Genomic DNA, 8650 nt, shown 5'->3' with positions numbered 1-8650 from the left:
AGCACTTTGGGAGGCCGAAGCGGGCAGATCACGAGGTCAGGAGATCGAGACCATCCTGGCTAACACGGTGAAACCCTGTCTCTACTAAAAAAATACAAAAAATTAGCCAGGCTTGGTGGCGGGCACCTGTAGTTCCAGCTACTCGGGAGGCTGAGGCAGGAGAATGGCGTGAACCCGGGAGGCAGAGCTTGCAGTGAGCCGAGATCACACCACTGCACTCCAGCCTGGGCTACAGAGTGAGACTCCATCTCAAAAAAAAAAAAAAAAAAAAAAAATTAACGCGAAGTCTCCATGATGAACAAAATGATATATATATAAATAAATAAGCAAATGATGAACATGACAATGACATAGAAGACATAGAAGTAATAACCCATGAGAACAAGCAAATATACACACACACACACACACACACACACATATATATATATATATATATTTTTTTTTTTTTTGAGACAGAGTCTCCCTCCAGCGCCCAGGCTGGAGTGTAGTGGCTTAAACTCTGGTCACGGCAACCTCCGCCTTCTGGGTTCAAGCAATTCTCGTACCTCAGCCTCCCGAGTAGCTGGGACTACAGGCATGCACCACCACGCCCAGTTAATTTTTGTATTTCTTGTTAGAGACGGGGTTTCACCATGTTGGCCAGGCTGGTCTTGAACTCCTGACTGCAGGTGATCCACCCACCTAGGCCTCTCAAAGTGCTAGGATTACAGGCGTGAGCCACCACACCCAGCCCCAAAACAACAATATTTTTAATAAAAACAGGCTCAGGCTACTGAGTAGAGAAGGAAAAGACAAGCCCATAAATGTTCCTAGCTGAACTCCCCCCATTAGAAGTGGTCTGTGCCTCTTCCTATGACATCTATGATTCCACCGCTTGCTGATTACAGCTGAAGACTGTTTAGATTAGGTGGTGAGGCGCGCCTTTCAGATTAGGAATATGGATATGGGATTTCAGGAGTACCTCCACCACCTGACCTTGCAGCCTGTAAATTAGGGCGATGTTGAATTAGGTAACAGCATTTCGAGGGATTTCAGACATGAAGGGAGAGAAGGGGCCAGGAGACAAATTTACATAGTTCAGAACTTCGTGCATTTCCAGAGCAGTTCCCTCTCCCTGCTCGTCCAGGCAGCACGGTGCTTTGAATAAAGATCAGCTAGAGGGGTCACCCGCCGATTATTCTCTTCTACTGGCAAGGAGGAGGAAGCCCCTGCCCCCTTATCCACCTAAAAATGCTGGGCTTCCCCGACAGCTGCAAATTCCTCCCTGGAGATGTAAGGCTTCTGGGGTTGCCATGGTCCATGGGAGTGAAATGCTGGCCGCCCTCTGCTGCCCCAGCCCCGAGCAGGCTGTTGCGGCCTTCCCTCCTGTCCCTTTCAAAAGCTTTTAAAGGAAATCCCAGGGGGGAAGGAGGATGGGACACTAACCAGGGCTTCCGTCCAAGCAGCCAGGGCGAATAAAAGAGGCTTTTCTCAAACGAACGGAGCAAACCCTGGGCTCGTTTCAAAGGATTTTTAACCCGCGGTCGTTTCCGGAGGGAAGTGGGGAGCAGATATGGTTCTTCCCAAGCTTAACCTGCTCTCCAGCTCCTTTCAGCATTTTCTCCAGGGACGCCTCATTCAGGGTCTTTCCCTGGAGGGAGGCGAGGGCAGAGATGACCCTTCCCAATCCCCAGCTTAACCTGCTGTCGGAAGCGCCTTGCAGCCTGTTTCAAAGGATTTCTCACCCTTGTCTGGCGGGAAGGGGAGGGCAAACAAATGAATCAGCCCCAAAGAGCGGGCTGAGGTCGAGGCTGAATGGGGCTCTCGGGTGTGACTTGCAAATTCTGGGAACACTTTGCAGAAATGACGAGAAGCCCCTCGGAGCAGGCCTGTGGGTTTTCCTTCGCACCTTGCTCCCCAAGCCGGGGCTCGGGAGGGTTCGAGGGCGGAGCGGCGCGCGCGCCGGGGCCAGGGTCCTCCCGGGGCCGCGGTGGGCGCAGACAAAGAGGCGGCCGGGCGGCGCGGGGCAGGGCGCGGGCCGCAGGTCCGGTGCAGACTCGGGGGGCCAGGCCGGCCGGGCGGGTGCGGCGGCGGAGCGCTGGGAGGAGCCGCGCGGCGTCTTCTCCTGGCAGCGCGTGCCCGCCCGGCCCCGCGGCGGCGGCGGCGCGTCACGCTCTCCCCCGCCCCGAGTCGACGAGCCGGGAGGCGGGAGGCGGCGGCCGCGGCGGCTGCTGCTGCTGCTGCAGTGGGACAGGTGGCGGCGACCGGCGGCGTCCGAGGAGGTGAGCAGGGGGCGGCGCGAGCCCTCTCCCTTTCCCGGCACCCTCCGCTCCCCTGCCCGCTTCCCGGCCCGCGGGGCCCGCCCGGGGTCGGGTCGGGGGTCGAAGCCCGGCGTCCGGGAGCGGGGCCGAGCCTTGCGCGCCGGAGCCGTCAGGGAGGGGACCGCGGGAGTCTCGGGTGGCCGGCGCCGGAGGCCGGGGGTCCCTGGGGGCTCCTCCGGAGCTGGAAAAGTGGCGGCCCTGTCAGCGCCGAGCCGGGCCTTCGCTTCCTCCGCCCGCCTCAAGATGGAGCTTGGACTCCTTGCCCCTGCGCCGCCCCAGGCGCCGCTCTCTCCCTGGCGCCCCGCTCCCTCCCCTGGGCCCCGGGGCGGATGTGGGGTCGGCCGGACCCCCGGGAGGCCGAAGCCGGGCGGGACCTGTTGCCCCGGGCGCCGCGCCCGTCACCTGAGCATTCCTCAGGCCCTGGGTGCCCGGCGCCCGCGATCCCGCATGGAGGGCACCCTGGCCCGGCCTCCCCCGCTGCCCCGGCTTTTGTTTTCCTCCCAAGTGGGGCTGTGATTCTCGGAGACCAGGGAAGGCTGGAGGTGGCCAGATCGCTCTCGGGTTTCCGAAATCACACCGCTGCCCGGTAATCCGAACCTTCTACCGCGGCAGGGGATTGGCGCGGAAGGCAGATGACACTTGTTCAGAGGTTATTTTACAAGCAGAACCTAGCGATTGCCCGAATTGGAAGGTCCTGCCTTTCAAAAATCGGGTTTTGATTCGGGGGTGAATCCTGAATCCGGCTGTTTCTCCACTTCATGTGGCTTTTCCATCTGGCAGGAGCCGAGCGCCACCCCCTCCTCCCTGCACAGCCCCACCTCTTTGGTATGAAGAAATTACACGTTGTCCGTCATCGGTTTAGATACCTGTTTTTAGCAAAACTTGGGCGCCAGTGAACTGTTTTTTAAAACAAAGGGTGGAGAAGATTCTGTAATTGTGTGTGTGTGTGATTCAGCAGCCTGGCCTTCTTCCTCTTTTAGGACAGTGGCCCCTAGCAGCTCTCTAAGTATTAAGTGCTGTGGCCACAGCTGTCATTAAGGTTATGATTCTGGCTGTTCTTATTATTTGATTTGTATCACTACTGTTAGCGATGGTATCCACGAATCAGGAGAGCATCCCAGAGTCAGGAATGTGTTTGTTTGACTTTTAGGTCTAATGATAACCTTTAGCAAGAATCCCCAGGCATGTCGCTTCTCAGACTTCGGGCCTTTTTTTCTCTGTAAATTACAACAATGAACATTTATTGAAGGCATCTTGTGGCCAGGCTCTGGGCAAGTCTTTTATGTGTTTTATTTCATTTAAACAACCCTAACCCAGTGAGCGTGCTGTCGTCATGTGCATTTGGCAGGAGGGTCATAGAAAGGTCAAGTAACTTGACCAGGGTCATACAGCTAAGCACCTGAAGTCAGAATACCTTTTACCAGCATGTGAACTCAGGTATTCTGACTTCAGGTGCTTAGTTATTCATTAGTATACGGAATCTGTGGCAAAAAGCAAGGCTAGTCTGTCTGTCTGTCTATCCATCTGTCAGTCAATCAATCGATGAGAGGGAGCCTCAATCTGTCCTCCTGGCCGGAGTGCAGTGGCGTGGTCTCAGCTCACTGCAATCTCGGCCTCCCAGGTTCAAGCGATTCTCGTGCCTCAGCCTCCTGAGTACTGGGATTACAGGTGCCCGCCACCACGCCCGGCTAATTTTTGTATCTGTGGTAGAGATGGGGTTTTACCACGTTGCCCAGGCTGATCTCGAACTCCTGGGCTCAAGTGATCCATCCGCTTTGGGCTCCCAAAGTGCTGGGATTACAGGTGTGAACTTCCGCACCTGGCCCCAAGGCTGGTCTTCATTAAAGCAAAGTTGAAGTGGGTAATTGCTTGGCCAAAGGCTTGTGCCCAATTTTTAAGGTTCAGAGAAAGCAGTTAAGTACATCTTCCCACTAGACCTAGTTCAAAGGGGAAAACTGAAACTGGGTGGGACCCTGGGTAGGTATTTTGCCTGAAGATCAAGATTTTGCCCTTCCCTACTTTTTCAATCGTTGCTTGAGCTCCAGCTTGCACTTCAGCATGACATAAGCTAATCTGGTTTCTGTCCTATTGAGGAGTTTAGAATCTGATATCCTTATCTCTCTTTTTTTTTTTTTTGACATGGAATTTCACTCTTGTTGCCTAGGCTGGAGTGCAATGGCGCGATCTCGGCTCACTGCAGCCTCCGCTTACTGGGTTCAAGCGATTCTCCTGCCTCAGCTTCCCGAGTAGCTGGGATTTTAGGTGCCTGCCACCATGCCTGGCTAATTTTTTGTGTTTTTGTAGTAGAGATGGAGTTTCACCACGTTGGCCAGGCTGATCTCACCTGACCTCAGGTGATCCGCCTGCCTCAGCCTCCCAAAGTGCTGGGATTATAGGTGTGAGCCACCACGCCTGGCCTGATGTCCTTATCTTAAAAAAAATTTTTTTTACCTACTGGCTAAAATTCACTCTGTCACATCCCATGTGACTCATAAGGGACATGAACTAACTCAGTCATGTTTGATTCTTGCTTTTTTTTTTTTGAGACAGAGTCTCCCATCTTGCTCTGTTGCCCAGGCTGGAGTGCAGTGGTGCAACCTCCGCTTCCCAGGCTCAAGCAATTCTCCTGCCTCAGCCTCCCAAGTAGCTGGGATTACAGGCACACACCACGGCACCGGGCTAATTTTTGTATTTTTAGTAGAGATAGGGTTTCACAATGTTGGCCAGGCTGGTCTCCAACTCCTGACCTCAAGTGATCCTCCCGCCTCGGCCTCCCAAAGTGCTGGGATTACAGGCATGAGCCATTGTGCCCGGCCGATTCTTGCTTTTTAAGTGCTGTCTGCTGGGATTTGAAAGCCAGTGGATGGTGTGTAAGAGATGAGTTGATTCTCTTATGGCCCATACAAAGGTAGGCACCTTTGAATCTGTCACATACTGGGCACCTGGTATTCTTCATTATTACTTACAGGTAGATTTCTGGTCTTGAATAGATATATCAAGGCCAGGGTCTTCATGTTTCGGGACCCTTGCAGAATTCTGCGGAGTTCCATGTACTCAGTAAACATTTATTTCTTATTTTTTTTTAATTAAGTGGGTTTTTTTTTGTTTTTTTTTTTTTTAGACAGAGTCTCACTCCGTTGCTCAGGCTGGAGTGTAGTGGTGCAATTTTGGCTCACAGCAACCTTTGCCTCCTGGGTTTAAGTGATTCTCCCACCTCAGCCTCTCAAGTAGCTGGGACAACAGGAATCTGCCACATGCCTGGCTAATGTTTGTATTTTTACTAGAGCTGGGGCTTTCACCATGTTGGCCAGGCTGGTCTCGAACTCTTGAATTCAAGTGATCCACCTGCTTTGGCCTCCCAAAGTGTTGGGATTACAGGTGTGAGCCACCGTGCCCATCTATTTCTTGGTTAATTAAAAATATAAGGTTCATAAATGTCAGGATTGATTTTATAGAATTCAAACCAAAGGAAAAAACAGAAGGTAGTATAGTAAAGTCACCGGGAGAGGGTTTAATATTTGTTAACATTACAAGAGAATTTTGTCTATATATTGTTAACTAAATCGAGACTTTCACTTTGTATGACTTTTCACTATCCAAATAATCAACTTCTTTCTTCTCTGAGTGAGAGGTCAAATGTGTTTTTCTCTGATATGAACAGTAGACAATGTTTATTAGTCATAGCAAGCCTGTAGTTCTCCTTTGCAGTTTTTTTTTTTTTTTTTTTTTAGACACAGGGTCTCGCTCTGTCACACAGGCTGGAGTGCAGTGGCACAATCATAGTTCACTACAGCCTTGAACTCCCTCCTGGGCTCAAGCAGTCCTCCCACTTCAGCTTCCTGAGTAGCTAGGACTACAGGTGCATGCTCTCATGCCTGGCTAATTAAAAAAATTTTTTTTTCCTGTAGAGATGAGGTCCTGATCTGTTTCCCAAGCTGGTCGTGAACTCCTAGGCTCAAACAGTCCTCCTAACTTGGCCTCCCAAAGTGCTGGGATTACAGGCATGAGCCACCATGCCCAGCCCCACTATCCAAATAATCAACTTCTTTCCTCTTCTTGTACAAATGAGATGGAAGGTCAAGTGTGTTTTTCTTTGATATGAAGAGTAGACAATGTTGTTTATTATGGCAAATCTGTAGTTCTCTTTTGCAGTATTTTTGAACTGTGACAGCATCCCTAAAGGCAGCTTGATGGGCGATGATATACCTATCTGTGGGCTGTAATTAGATCTCATTGGTATTCAGGCAACAAATATTTATTGAGCATGTACTGTGTGCCAGGTGCTGTTCTAGATGATGGTGATACGACAGTGAATAAAAGACAGAAATCCCTATTATTCTCTTGGAACTTCCTTTCAAGTAGGGAAGGCAGACAGGAAACAAAAAGTAAATTTATTGTATGTTAGGTGACACATGGCAAAGAAAAAACAATCAGAGAAGGGAAAGTATAAAGTACTAGGGATAAGAGTTAGAAGAATGGAAATTTTACATAGGGCAGCAAGAGGAGACCTAGCTGAGAATGACTTTCGAGTAGAGACTGAAAGGAAGTGAGGGAATGTAGAGCCCAGAGAGAAAAACATCCTAGGGAGAAGGAAGGAGGAAGCAGGACATTGAAGACTTTCTAGGCTGTAGTCCTTAAAATATGTATTTGTTGAAATATTAAAAAATACAGAATAATTTGGCCGGGCGCGGTGGCTCACACCTGTAATCCCAGCACCTTGGGAGGCCGAGGTGGGTGGATCACAAGGTCAGGAGATTGAGACCATCCTGGCTAACACGGTGAAACCCCGTCTCTACTAAAAATACAAAAAATTAGCCAGGCGTGGTGGAGGGTGCCTGTAGTTCCAGCTACTCAGGAGGCTGAGACAGGAGAATGGCGTGAACCCGGGAGGCGGAGCTTGCAGTGAGCCGAGATCTCACCACTGTACTCCAGCCTGGGCGACAGAGGGAGACTCCATCTCCAAAAAAAGAAAAAAAAAAAAAAACCCAGAATAATTTTATGCCTTTTTAAAAAATTGCTTTTGTTTTTTAGAGACAGGGTCTCACTCTGTCACCAGGCTGGAGTGCAGTGGCACAATTATAACTCACTGTAGCCTTGGACTCCTGGGCTCAAGCCATCCTCCTGCCTCAGCCTCCCAAGTAGCTAGGAGGTGTGTACCACCACACACAGCAAGTTCTTTTTTTTTTGTTTTGTTTCTTAGACGAAGTCTTGTTCTTGAGTGCAATGGAGCAACCCCAGCTCACTGCAACCTCCGTCTCCCAGGTTCAAGCGATTCTCCTGCCTCAGCCTCTGAGTAGCTGGGATTACAGGCACGTGCCACCACACCTGGCTAATTTTTGTATTTTTAGTAGAGACGGGGTTTCAGCATGTTGGCCAGGCTGGTCTAACTCCTGACCCTCAGGTGATCTGCCTGCCTCAGCCTTCCAGAGTGCTGGGATTACAGGCATGAGCCACCGCGCCTGGCCCAGCAAATTTTTTTTTGGAACTCTTGGCCTCAAGAGATCCTCCCACCCAGACTGTTGGGATTACCAGTGTGATCCACCACACCTGGGCACCATGTTATTGTTATAATTATTTTTTGAGATGGAGTTTCGCTCTTGTTGCCCAGGCTGGAGTGCAATGGCGTGATCTCTGCTTACTGCAACCTCTGCCTCCTGGGTTCAAGCAATTTTTCTGCCTCAGCCTCCCAAGTAGCTGGAATTACAGGCATACACCACCACACCCGGCTAGTTTTATATTTTTAGTAGAGGTGGGGTTTCACTGTGTGTGTCAGGCTGCTCTCGAACTCCTGACCTCAGGTGATCTACCCACTGCAGCCTCCCAAAGTGCTGGGATTACAGGTGTGAGCCACTGCTCCCGGCCACCATGTTATTTTTAGTTAATTTTTTGAGAAGGGGTCTTGGTATATTGCCCAAGCTAGACTCAAATTCCTGAGCTTAAGTGATCCTCTCATCTCAACCTCCCCAGCAGCTGGGACTGTAGGCTTGTATTATTGTGCTGACTATGTCACGTTATTAATGATTTTGATGAAGATACAGATATGGGGGAAAATGAGGCTCAAAGAATTTCCCTAATTTGCCTAAAAGTCCACACAGCTAGTGAATAGAAATTGAGCCCAGTTTAGGTTATTTTAAGTAATGTACAGAATACCTTGGCAATGGCACAAAGGCCACCAGTACTTGATGTTCAGATGTGCTATTGAGTGTATACTTTCCTATTTCTATCCATCTATTCAGGACTTTTTTTTTTTTTTGAGACAGAGTCTCGCTCTGTCGCCCAGGCTGGAGAGCTGTGGCGCTATCTTGGCTCACTGCAACCTCCGCCTCCCAGGTTCAAGCGATTCTCTG

The 8650-nt window shown here is 50.4% G+C and overlaps 1 protein-coding gene across 12 annotated transcripts in view; it reads left to right on the top strand.

The window, feature by feature from the left end:
- The first annotated feature begins 1739 nt into the window (after positions 1–1739).
- The window catches only part of CLIP1 (CAP-Gly domain containing linker protein 1), a 149217-nt gene continuing 142306 nt past the window's right edge, over positions 1740–8650 (top strand). For 4 of the 12 annotated variants that reach the window (XM_063647143.1, XM_063647141.1, XM_063647140.1 and 1 more), the window contains exon 1: positions 2071–2264. The gene's annotated coding sequence lies outside the window, so the exon portion shown is untranslated. Of the gene's footprint in view, positions 1874–2070; positions 2265–8650 lie in introns of those variants that run through there. The other 8 variants (XM_063647142.1, XM_054441827.2, XM_054441816.2 and 5 more) reach the window with 6 other exon arrangements.

The sequence above is a fragment of the Pongo pygmaeus genome, chromosome 10 (genome assembly GCF_028885625.2).
Source record: "Pongo pygmaeus isolate AG05252 chromosome 10, NHGRI_mPonPyg2-v2.0_pri, whole genome shotgun sequence".
In the NCBI taxonomy this organism is placed as follows: Eukaryota; Metazoa; Chordata; class Mammalia; order Primates; family Hominidae; genus Pongo; species Pongo pygmaeus.
This window is presented reverse-complemented; position numbering and strand designations above follow the sequence as displayed.